A 13,544-nucleotide genomic window follows, 5' to 3' on the forward strand; every position below is an offset into this window, starting at 1 on the left:
TCTCTGACCTGCGAGTGGCATATGTCTCTCTCGAAACCATGTACCTCTACAAAAACGAAAGTTTCAATTAGGATGGGAGGACGCATTTTTTTGCTGTCAATATGATGAGAATATTAAATGTAAGATTTGTTCACAAGTATTACGAGGAAAACGATTGTATAACATAAAACAGCATTATACTACATGTTACTGATGAAACATTAAAAGTTAGGTGTTAATAATAATAATAATAATAATAATAATAATAATAATAATAATAATAATAATATCATCATCATCATCATCTCTGTACGTCGACCCTTTTTCAGCAGATGTACGAATAATGCTGTTAGTCTCTCTCGAAACCATGTACCTCTACAAAAACGAAAGTTTCAATTAGGATGGGAGGACGCATTTTTTTGCTGTCAATATGATGATAATATTAAATGTAAGATTTGTTCACAAGTATTACGACGAAAACGATTGTATAACTTAAAACAGCATTATACTACATGTTACTGATGAAACATTAAAAGTTAGGTGTTAATAATAATAATAATAATAATAATAATAATAATAATAATAATAATAATAATAATATCATCATCATCATCATCATCATCTCTGTACGTCGACCCTTTTTCAGCAGATGTACGAATAATGCTGTTAGTCTCTCTCGAAACTATGTACCTCTACAAAAACGAAAGTTTCAATTAGGATGGGAGGACGCATTTTTTTGCTGTCAATATGATGAGAATATTAAATGTAAGATTTGTTCACAAGTATTACGACGAAAACGATTGTATAACTTAAAACAGCATTATACTACATGTTACTGATGAAACATTAAAAGTTAGGTGTTAATAATAATAATAATAATAATAATAATAATAATAATAATAATATCATCATCATCATCATCATCATCTCTGTACGTCGACCCTTTTTCAGCAGATGTACGAATAATGCTGTTAGTCTCTCTCGAAACCATGTACCTCTACAAAAACGAAAGTTTCAATTAGGATGGGAGGACGCATTTTTTTGCTGTCAATATGTTGAGAATATTAAATGTAAGATTTGTTCACAAGTATTACGAGGAAAACGATTGTATAACATAAAACAGCATTATACTACATGTTACTGATGAAACATTAAAAGTTAGGTGTTAATAATAATAATAATAATAATAATAATAATAATAATAATAATAATAATAATAATAATGTCATCATCATCATTATCATCTCTGTGCGTCGACCCTTTTTCAGCAGATGTACGAATAATGCGGTTAGCTCTTCAATTTGAACTCACTGATTTACTATGTGATGTCAAATGAAAACTAGATGTAAGGACTTGACAAATGTTGAACTTCCAAATCTTTGCCAAAAAATAAATATCCGAAGCTTCGTTCTTCCGCTTGCTCTGTTGAAACCATGTTCGCTACAACTTACGTTTGTGAAAAATTATTTTCAACAATGAAAATAGTAAAAACTAAATTTAGGTCACGACTGACAGACAAATACCTTCGTGATCAACTACGACTGGCAGTAAGTGACATAATTCCTGATTTTGAAACTTTGTCGCAGAGACATTCTGAAGACAGTTAATTTTAGGTTGTGATATTGTTCATTTATTGTTCATTTCTTTCTTCGTTACACGTACTAAACATTAGTTTGTAGCCTTGTACTGTATAAAATTATATTTAAGTGCTTGGCGTAAGGAAAATGAAAATCCGTTAATAAGTCAGACAGTTGCTTCACTTCCCCCCTTCGGGTGTCCTCCTCCCTCCATAGGTACTATGCACGTTGCAGGTTACACAATGACTCGGCGCACAACTACATTTTCGCCACGGCTGGTGTACTTCATCAGATCTGTATTCCGACTCTGATATTTTATCCTTGTGTTTTAGGTTCACATCACTCTTCATTTATTATATTTGTTTATATTACGAACAACGTATTTTCAAGATCGCCTCAGCTTGAATGTTACGTAAAAATAGTATAATATTGTGCGTTTTTACTTGGTTATTTAACGACGCTGTATCAACTACTCGGTTATTTAGCGTCGGTGAAATTGGTGATAGTGAGATGATATTTTGCGAGAGGACTCGCCTTACATTACCTGACACTCGCCAAACGGTTCGGGAAAACTCAGTAGAAACAAAATCAGGTAATCAGCCCTGTTGAGAATCGAACCCACGCCCAAGCTCAACTCAGGATCGGCAGGCAAGCGCCTCAGCCGGCGGAGCTACTCCGGTGGCTAACAGTTTGTCTTAGGGTGACAGCTTTAGAATAGAGAGTTGAATTCGCTGGAAACGTTTAGGCCATTAGATTGTTCTTGGTAGTTCCAAAGTATATGCTTTTCATATAATATGTGGTGAGAATGTTGCCTCTCCGAGATATAATTGAAGGGTTGATAGGAAAAACAATCCATGTCAGTTTTAGCCGAAAATGAGATATTGGTACTAATGGAAAGCTAAAATCATGTGGCGTCTGTGTATGCTTAAAATACAAGCAATATATTTATAAAGCATTGGGGTATTTATACCTATACTTTAAGTTTCCTATCCCTTTACATAACGAGATAGGGGTAGTTACCCAAAGAGCGCGCAGTCCTACAAGAGTACGCAGCTTTAATTTTCTATGTTGGCTGCATTGCAACGAGCTGAAGTATAACTTGTAAGAAGGTACCTTCATAAGCGATGTTCCGATATAGAAGTCACTTTTTATTGCTGAGGATTATATTAGTTATTGGTAAGTTGCAATTTTTTATACAAACCTTGTAATTTTGTGTATTTTGAAATTAGTTTCTTTCTCAGGAAATAGTTTTGAAATAGGTTTTACAATGTGCGCATGGAAAACGTTCTTCCATAACCTGTAAGTTCGCACAAAGCGGAAATCAGTTATTGCATGCTACTTCCATCTATTGTAATTTTTTGTCAGTACAACCAGGCCTCAAAAAGGGCGCACAGCTGGATCCCTCAAGATTGCGTGCATACTCTTGGAGGACACTAACATTTCTAGCATTGTCGGATAAAATAAAGCAGTTTAAACTTATTCTACAAATGTTAGCGTTTCTAGTTGATGTTTATAAAGGTTAATTTTTATATAAAATGTCCTACTAAGTAGGTATGCTTTAGTATATTTACAATTTTGTAGAATAAACATCGTGTGATTCTTCATTTTAGGAAACGTCGTGTAGGGAAAGTTGCAACAGCTGAGAGAGGACAGATAGTTTCAATTGTGTATTGTCTGTCTCCAACAGGCATCTACATTCCTTCAGCTATTATTTTTCCGAGGAAGAGACTCAATCCTGAATTGTACAGAGATGCTCCTCAAGGCACCTTGCACCTAATTTCGGATTCTGGATTCATGAACACGGAGCTTTTCGTGGAATGACTGCAACATTTCACAAAATTTGTAAAGCCAACCAAGGTTGATCCAGGTCTTCTAATCCTGGATAACCACACTTCGCATTGCAGCTTGGAAGCAATATTATACTGCAGAGAACACTACGTCACACTTCTTACTCTGCCCCAAATGCGAGCCACATGATCCAGCCCCTTGATAAAGGCTTCTTTGGTCCCCTTAAATCTGCCTATTCTACAGAATGTGATAAATTTATGGTTAGCAATCCAGGACGTGTGATAACTCACAGGGAAGTGTATTCTCTGTTCTGTAGAGCATGAAAGGGTAGCTACTGTGGAAAAGGCGAAGAATTCATTCCGTGCCACAGGAATCTTCCCTTTTAACCCAGAAATATTCACAGAGGATGATTTCCTATTGTCTGCCGTGACATCTAGACCAGAACCCAATCAAGAAACTGAAGAGAGGAAGCCTCAACAGAAAATTTAGTTAAATCCTGATGTAGAGGAATCTCAACAAGTCCGTCAAGATACATTTCAAACAAGTTTTATCTCTCGTCCTGACGGAGAAAATAATTTGAATGGACAAGTTTGCTCACCGTCCACTCTGCTTCGTCTACCTTCAGCAAACCTCCAATCAAAAAGGAAGAGGACGGAGAAGAAATCAGAAATAATGACTTCATCTCCATACAAGAATGCTCTGGAGACATCAGGGAGGAAACAAACCGAAGGAACTGATCAAAAGTCCATTCGGTCGAAGGAGAAAAAGCGACTGAGGATTGACCCAGAAACTCCCATAACATCCAAAGAAAATTACAATATTTTGTGTCCAGGTTGTGGTAAGAAATATCAGGAACCGTTGACAAAAGACTGGGTGCAATGTGAAAACTGAAAAGAATGGTGGCATGAAGCCTGCTCGTGCTATGAGGGAACTGGTGTATTTATTTGTGACTTATGTTAGCGCGCACTCTTGAAGGACTGTATGCGCACTCTTAGATGCTTGTTCCTACAAGAGTGCGCAATGCCCAGATTTTGATTAAAGAGCCAATACTCATCTATAATTTCTTGTGTAACTGATTTGTGTTGTATGTTTAAATAAACAATGTTCAATAACTTCAATGACATAACAATTTTTTACTTTATCACTCAACTTTAATGCTGGCAAGCAAATTAATTTATGTGCGTACTCTTAGAGTCCTTTCCCCTATAATGTTTTTTCGCTCCCCTGAAAAAAGTGTTTTTTTTTTTGACATAGGTTGTTTTTCCTATCAACCCTTCAATTGTTAAAAAAGCAATCAGGAAAATACTACTGGGTTCAAAAAGGTCCCGGAATTTTACTACCATTTTTCGTATTAATATATAACAAGGGATATTATACATTTGTTTTGTTGGTAACATTCATGATGTCATTTCCTTAAAGTTTGTTGATGATGGCGATTGTTGGTTTTGAGTTGTAGGCAATTGTTTATCATAGTGTTTTGTTTGTTCTTCGCATTTTGTAATTATGTCCACAGAGCAACGTACAAACATCACGTTCTGTGTTTTGTTATACAAAACTCCTGCAGAGACATTAAGATTGTTGGAAGATGCATATGGCGAAGCAGCAATGAAAAAAAACTCAAGTGTATGCCTGGCATAAACGCTTTTCTGGTGGCCGCGATAGCATCAAAGATGACGTACGCAGCGGCCGACCAAAAACTGCAACAAATGAAGCAATCGCTCAGCGTGTGCGTAATGTTGTGAGGGACGACCGACGTAAAACCATAAAAGAGATAGCAGCAGAGGTCGGAATATCAGTCGGAAGTGTACACAATGTTCTTCACAAGCATCTCAACATGCATTGCGTGTCTCAGAAGTTAGTTCCGAAAATGTTGTCGGCAGAACAGAAAGAAACAAGAATGACTCTTGCTGGGGCATGATCAGTATGGCTGATGAAGATGGTGATTTCTTAAACAAAATTATTGCTGGTGATGAAACTTGGTGCTACTTGTACGACTCAGTCCCTAAACGACAGTCATCTGAGTGGAAATCGAAAACAGCTCCTCGGAAGCAAAAATTTCCTAGGTACACTTCCAAAGGCAAAGTTATGTTGGAAGTTTTCTTCGACTCTCAGGATCTCATCCACCATGAGTTCATTCCAGAAGGTCGTACTGTAACGAGAGAATTGTACGTAGAAATCCTCCGTCGCCTCCGGGACGTAGTGAGAAGGAAACGTCCAGAAAAGTGGGTAGAAAACAACTGGTTCCTTATGCATGACAATGCACCTGCTCATCGCGCAATTATTGTAAAGAAATATCTTGCAGGCACAACATAACTGCTTTGGATCACCCACCATACTCTCCTGATCTCTCACCACCTGACTACTTTCTGTTTCCCCGTCTGAAAAGTCATCTGAAAGGACGGAGATTCAATGCTGAAGAGGTTATCGCAAACGCGACGAGAGCACTAAGACGGGTTTCACAAAATGGCTTCCAGGCCTACTTCCAGGAACTCTACAAGCGTTGGCAAAAGTGTGTTGTCGCGGAAGGCAACTATTTTGAAGGGAATGCTGTAGAATAGTGTTTAAGGTACGTTGTTTCTATGATACTAGCAAATTCCGGGAACTTTTTGAACCTAGTATGTACTTCGAAATTTTATCACTAAGGAGGCATTGAAAATAATATTTTTAGCTTTAGTACAATCATTAATACAATAATAAATTGAGGTGGAGTAGCATAATCTGTACTTAATCCATTAATTTTATTACACAGAAGATTAATAAAAATTTATGCTCGACCATGCCGAAATGTAGTAATTATACACCTGGTAGCAGCCCTTTAATGGACCTCATTAAAGTACACCTATTCATTAAAGTTCAGGTGTTCCACCAATCAGAAAATACCATTGTAGCAATATGAAAGCGCAAGTATCGATTATTCTCGGATATGCAATCGAAAGACAACAATAAGTCAATAAATGACCTATATATGAAATAAAGTCAGTTCTGCTACTACAATAATTAGCGTTAATTGTAAATAATATTCAAATAAATTCAATTTTTCATCTCGTTTTTCAATGTCTAATTCAACTTCAAGGTTATATCAAGATTAATGTTTATTTTACTCTCTAGATTATATCAAGATCAATGTCGATATTTGTTTCTCGGAAAAAATCAATACTTTCGCGTCTGCGCACATCTCACAATTTACGAGGTATTGCACAAGGTCAGTTCCGCTCCTCAGTCAGATAAGAATAACATGAATACTTATGAATAATTTCAAGTTAGAAATATGGTCGAGCATAAAAAGTCGTATGAAATTTGACTATAATGGTAGTAATTAAGACGCGAGTATGTTTATGAAACGAGCGCAAGCGAGTTTCATAATTTTCATACGAGCATAATGTACCATTGTCTGACCAAATTCACATATCTATGTATTTTCCACGTGTTTCATTGTGGTACTTTCAGAATACTGATGTTGGCGTTTATAAACGATCATCGGCGCTTTTGTAATACAGTCATTGGCGCTTATGCAACCTTTTCTTCCACAAAATGGCGCTTATGATCGACAACTAAAGGAAAAGCTTGGAGTTTGTAAGCCACTGCGTTCACGTTTTCGTCCACTTCTAATGTTAAGGTTTACGAAAATCATTGTGGATGGTAACGTCAAATAACCTGACCGCAAGCTTTGATCTTCATCTAACGTTTGGGCTTATTTTTATTGTGAACGATCTTTAAGGTGTGCAGCTTTAGTTTTGGGGTCGCATCAGTATACTGATGTTGGCGTTTATAAACGACAATTGGCGCTTTTGTAATACAGTCATTGGCGCTTATGCAACCTTTTCTTACACAAATTGGCGCTTATGATCGACAACTAAAGGAAAAGCTAGGAGCTTGTAAGCTACTGCGTTCACGTTTTCGTCCACTTCTAATGTTAAGGTTTACGAAAATCATTGTGGATGGTAACGTCAAATAACCTGACCGCAAGCTTTGAGGGGGGAGGTGGTACGATCATCCACTCCTCCTCTTTATCTTTTTTATATTGGCTGCTTTCGCCAGGTGGACGGCACATTGAAAGGATTGGGTGTGCGCAGTGGAAGACTTTTAAAATGAATAGTGTGAATTTGTAAAACAAATATAATTAACAATAATAAGTAACAATGTACGTAAATGAAAAATGAAATAACAATAAACATTAAATAGATGAGTGAAAATAGGACTAACTAATCTGAAATGATATCCCCAGGATATGTAAATCATGTAAGTATCACAAGGCTGAGGCCAATACATTTATAAGTAATTAAACCATCTAATATGGCCGTCTCTCGACCATCAGTGACTAACTTATTAACCATGTGTTCATGAACCACTCTTTAAATATATATATATATATATATATATATATATATATATAAACTATCTGAGTATGAATCTGAACACAACACCCAGCCAGCACATTAATTTAATACATGATCCATTCGACCATAGATACCACTCAGTCTGACTAACCAAACTAAAAATACATGTACACTCAATAAGAGATAATCTCTACCCAGCATAAGGCATTACATGACAGATCACTATACATTACCCATTGCACATATTGCTCAGATAAACTGTGCAAATAGCACTAACACAAATCTCTGCACTTTACAAAATGAATACCCAACGGAGAGAGAGAGGGATGGAGAGAGATGCACGTAATAAGTAACGGACGATGATTCCAATTTCAAGGATCATTTAAATAGCAACTAAACTCGACGCACATGATAAGAAAATAGCGGCGAAGGAAAGCACCAATCAAAATGGAGCAGGGAAAACACTAAACCATATGTGAGATCGTAATCACTGCCTTATCACTCTAACCGTCTCGGAACATGAACTCACATTTCAAATCATATCTCCTTACATAATTCCCAATACAATTTACCTCAAACAGATATATCTCACAAATATGTTACTCGATGCAAATACTGAAACTTGCCCCCAAGACGTATCACTAGCAAGCGATATTTCAAACTACGATCCACTAAAATCCCAAACACACACGACGCAATTTAACTACTCCACTGATCTATCTCCAGCACGTACAAAGCTCGAGTCACGTTGTCTATATCTGCCGCGTACTAAAATGCTGAGTCTTAGTAAATGTTTCTGACGCGTACGAGAGCTTGAATCTGAGCCAATTGTTTCCGAATATCTCCCGCGTACGAGAGCCTAAGTCTTGTTAAGTGTATCTGCCGCGTACCGGAACCCAAGTGACGTTCCGTGTATCTCCGTTAAAAGAGGTAAACTCTCTCCCCCTCTATCCTCGTGAGACGTAATGACCCGGCCAATAGGGTTATTTGGAAAGAACAAATGAAGGGATTGATAGCGCTATCTATTCCGTGACGTCTGAGAGCGCTCTGACGGATGAAGTGACGTACTAGGTAAACGGCCGTGGTAGTAAGCACGGCTCAGCTTTGATCCTCACCAAACGTTTGCGCTTATTTTTATTGTGAACGACCTTTAAGGTGTGCAGCTTTGGTTTTGGGGTCGAATCAGTATACTGATGTTGGCGTTTATAAACGACCATTGGCGCTTTTGTAATACAGTCATTGGCGCTTATGCAACCCTTTCTTCCACAAATTGGCGCTTATGATCGACAACTAAAGGAAAAGCTTGGAGTTTGTAAGCCACTGCGTTCACGTTTTCGTCCACTTCTAATGTTAAGGTTTACGAAAATCATTGTGGATGGTAACGTCAAATAACCTGACCGCAAGCTTTGATCTTCATCTAACGTTTGCGCTTATTTTTATTGTGAACGACCTTTAAGGTGTGCAGCTTTAGTTTTGGGGTCGAATCCCTCTCGGAAATGGATATTTGTTTGTCCGCTGTGAAGGTTATATTTTATGATATCGAAGTGAAGACCTGTCGTCTTGCTGCCATCCGTATGTCTAACATTCTAACATATGTGCTTAAAAATAACACAGCAAGGTACAAGAGAACGGCTAATGAACGGTTTAATGAACAAAGAAGATAAGGCAACGCAGGTTTACTTGGGTACACAAGTGACTTTTCCTAGTAAGTTTTCAGACTCATTGGGCCGATTTCTAAAACGAGGTCTAGACCACGACCATGGCTTTAAACCGCGATTGGATTTATAAAACGAGGTCTTTTTCATTTTCTGAGCCACGGCTCGGAACCCTGGTCTGAAGCAGAGACCACGGCTAGGGCAGGTTTACAACTACTGCCTCATTTATAGAAGATGGAGGCAGTAGATCAGATGGATGGTTATCAAAGGGAAATTTGCGTCTACGAATATTAAATCTCCGGATTTGAGTGATGAGAGAAAGGAATAATCCTTTGTAACTATATAACGACGATAATTTCTGGCGAATATTTCGATTTTCGAAGAAATCAACGCGAAATTTAGCAAGAATGCTAAATAATAATCTGCAACTAAATGCAAGAGGCGGCAGGTTGACAATTTTTTTATATCTTCTTGTTGCTTTCAAGCAAGTAAGATATAATATTTTATATTAATTATACCTTTATACCTATAGGATGATATATCCTAATTCTTAGTCTTTACAGTAATTTTGGACATTTCATTTAATACTCGAAAATTTGTGGGCCTACAATAATATGTAACTAACGGATTTTGTCTTCTTATTTTAAGTTTTATGCTACTGGGGCTTTCCACGTAGTACTAACTATTATATGTGAAAACAGAACTATACTACATTTTAGTTTCAATTGAAACTTTAATCCAGTTAATATTTAGGTTATTAATTCCTTAGAACCGTGTTTTCAGTTAGTTAATGTTGGTAGTAGTTATGAACAAACGGTAAACTACAACATAAACGCTCGGCTTGTGCTAATTATTTGGGTAATATCATTCTGGTACCTAAAAATCCGTTCCCTATAAAATACTAATTAATGCTAGTATTTTAAACGCACGTATATTCAGTAAATACAACAAATTTAATCTTAGCTGAGAACAAAGGAACATGACTTACTTAAATTCAATAAAAATATTAATCCCGATGTTCATTTGTTTCTAATATCGACTGTGTACAGAAATAAAAATCGATTCTTAGCTGCGTTGCCATATATAAAACCCACGAACCTCGGTTTCTTCTCAAGCTGCGTCTCGACTTCGTTTTAGAAATCCCATAAGGATTCAGACGTCGATCGCGGTTTAAAAGCCGAGGTTTGGAACCACGATTCCGTTCGTGTTTTAGAAATCGACCCATTGATGTACTGATGAAATTAATTTATTTAACTCTGCTGTTGGTTACATCAGGCAAAAAACAGTTACCTCATTATATTTATCTTCCACACATTGATCCGAACAAATACTACAGAGCTTGTTGTACACTTTCATCATCCTCATATCCGTTCAGTTTGTGCCTACATCCTTTTTCACCTTCAGAATCGCAAACTGTATAACGCCCATGTTTAGTTATAGACAAAAAACTAGGCGACGTGCGTATGGGCTATTCCATATGAAATCGATCAGTAAAAAACCTCACAATTTTTTAATACTCTAATTTTTTCCCTATTTATACAAGGTGCTGAGGACAGTGCATTTTCAAAAATAAACTATCGAAAGTCAAACGGTTTTCGTACTATTGTGCGACAAATTTAGCGTATTTTATAAAACAAATGCCTCTTTCAGCGCTCAGAACTCTGGAATCATTTACTGTAGAACATTGAAAGGGAGCTCATTTTGAAGCTGACATTTAGTAGGTTATGTTAAGAAGTAATCCTTATTTTTATTTTATACAGAGAGACAGATAATCTGATTTTACTTACTTTTAGGCTTTTTGCCAATTTGTAAAAATGTAAAAAAAAAAAAAAATGAGAAAAACCTTGCATTATTAAGAAGGACTTCGGCATTGTTTGCTTAGTGGCTCGGCAATAAGTTTCAAGGATATTAAATAAATTATTTTCACACTCCTAGACTTGAACGGCGCAGTACCGCACGCACTGGCCGAGAGCTGAAGATAAGGGAGCGTTGGGTGACATTTTACTCCTGTGTTTATGAAAACTTGTGATAAAGCTAGCCCAGCTATGCGCTACTAGACGGAACATCACGTGTTTGTCTCCTGGCCTTGCTTGTCTCGGCTAGCTCCCGTCTCACAGTCAGCTGGTTAGTTTACGCGCGTACTATTAATTTTCTTTATTTGATATTTTCAATACTTTCTTATCAACGGTACACCAGTAAAAAATATGTGTTTATTTGTACTTTCAATGCGGAATCTAACAATATTTTTTAAAATATTTTTTCGTGGCCAAAGGCGTCTTAATGAAGAAAAATCTAAATTTCTCCATTTCCATAAATAATAATAAAAACTGTTTACATGTCAATATAAACTTTAATTTCTCAGTATCAAAATAAACCATGATTTTGATCATTGGGTGAAAGGGTTTCGGAGCCACAACAGTTTAAAGTTGCTAATTTTATGATAATACGATAAATTTAAATATTTTTAATTTAAACACTATGAAGTTCTGACGCCTCATACTTTGCACAAAGCACTGTATCACAGTTGTCAACGGACAGAGAAAGTTTCATTGTATTTACAAATTGCAAGGTCAATTTTCTCTATATTTCGGTCGATTTGAGATGGAATAGCCCGTATATTAATCGTAATACAGTTTTGAACTGTTTTGTAACCTGTTGTTGAATTTCTGGTGCGGACATTGAAAAAAAAAATCTAGCACATCCATCCTGCGTGCATCTACCGAATATAAGATAGGGTAAAGGTTGGTAAATTGTGATAGTTCTTTGTGAGAATGTATTACAATTTTACTGAGAGAGAGGAAGAGCTTTTTTTTTTTTTTGCGGCAAAGTATTAAGGAATGTTCGTGGGGCGATTGTAAATTGCACTGGAAAACAGTAAACTGCAGTGCAAAGAAATCGGACGGTTAACGCGTAAGTGGTGAGGTATTTTTCTAGTCACGTAACTGGTGAGGTGGGGATTGCACTTACTCCAACTTAGAAACTTGTATCGTAGCACTCAGATAATCAAACTGAATTTTTAATTTATATAATCCAGTACTTTTATTTGTTATAACTAGGTTTTCTTCAAAATTAGGGAAGCAGGAAGCAATGAAAAAAATATATCTCCGCACAACCACCTGGCGCAGGCTTCTTTTCTTACAATGGCTGGGGTGCTCACAGCCTCCACCTCAACAATTACGGGTTAATCACTTACCATGTAAACTGCACTGGATGACCGAGGAGTAGAAGATACAGACTGGACTGAAGCTATGAGCTGATATTTTTTGTATAGACTGTAGTAACACTTGAGTTATTATGCGTGCCGATTATCAAACACTTTTTCAACACTAATACTGTACTGTACTTTGACAAAGATATAACATGCATTTTTTTATGCTCGACCATGCCGAAATGTAGTAATTATACACCTGGTAGCAGTCCTTTAATGCATGTCATTAAAGTACACCTATTCATTAAAGTTCAGGTTTTCGATTATTCTCGGATATGCAATCGAAAGACAACGAAGAAAACGTCACGGAGGCTGGAAATCCAATATTGTCGCAGAAGGTTATGTTCTGTTACTATAATGATTAGCGTTAATTGTAAATAATATTCAAATAAATTCAATTTGTCATCTCGTTTTTAAATTCTAAATCAATTTCCAGGTTATATCAAAATTAGTTCATGTTATTCTCTAAATTATATCAAAATTTATTATATTCTATTTTGTTATATTCTTCCTTACGTTTCCCATATTAATCATTTGTGCTAAATTAGTTGCTTTTGCTATATTCCAATGTATTTTACTTTCTTTTTTTTTTTCTATTATGGTATTCTTTTCATGTTGTTTAGTGTAGATTTTATTATGCTATTATTATTTCTCTTTGTAACATGTTAGTATTCTGTTCTGTAACTTTTTTGTTAAATTTTAACTGCCTGAATACTTTGTGACCTGGTAGAGTGTAAGAGAAGGCCCTATGGCCTTAACTCTGCCAGTATAAATAAAGAAATATCATTATTATTGTTATTATTATTATTATTATTATTATTATTATTATTATTATTATTATTATTATTATTATTTTTATTAAAGTCAATGACATTATTGTTCTTCGGAAAAAATCAATAATTTCGCGTCTGCGCACATCTCACAATTTTACGAGCTTGCACAAGGTCACTTCTGCTCTTCAGTGAGATGCGAATAAAATGAATAGGGTAAACTAGGGTCT

Source organism: Periplaneta americana, chromosome 14, assembly GCF_040183065.1.
Source record: "Periplaneta americana isolate PAMFEO1 chromosome 14, P.americana_PAMFEO1_priV1, whole genome shotgun sequence".
Classification (NCBI taxonomy): Eukaryota; Metazoa; Arthropoda; class Insecta; order Blattodea; family Blattidae; genus Periplaneta; species Periplaneta americana.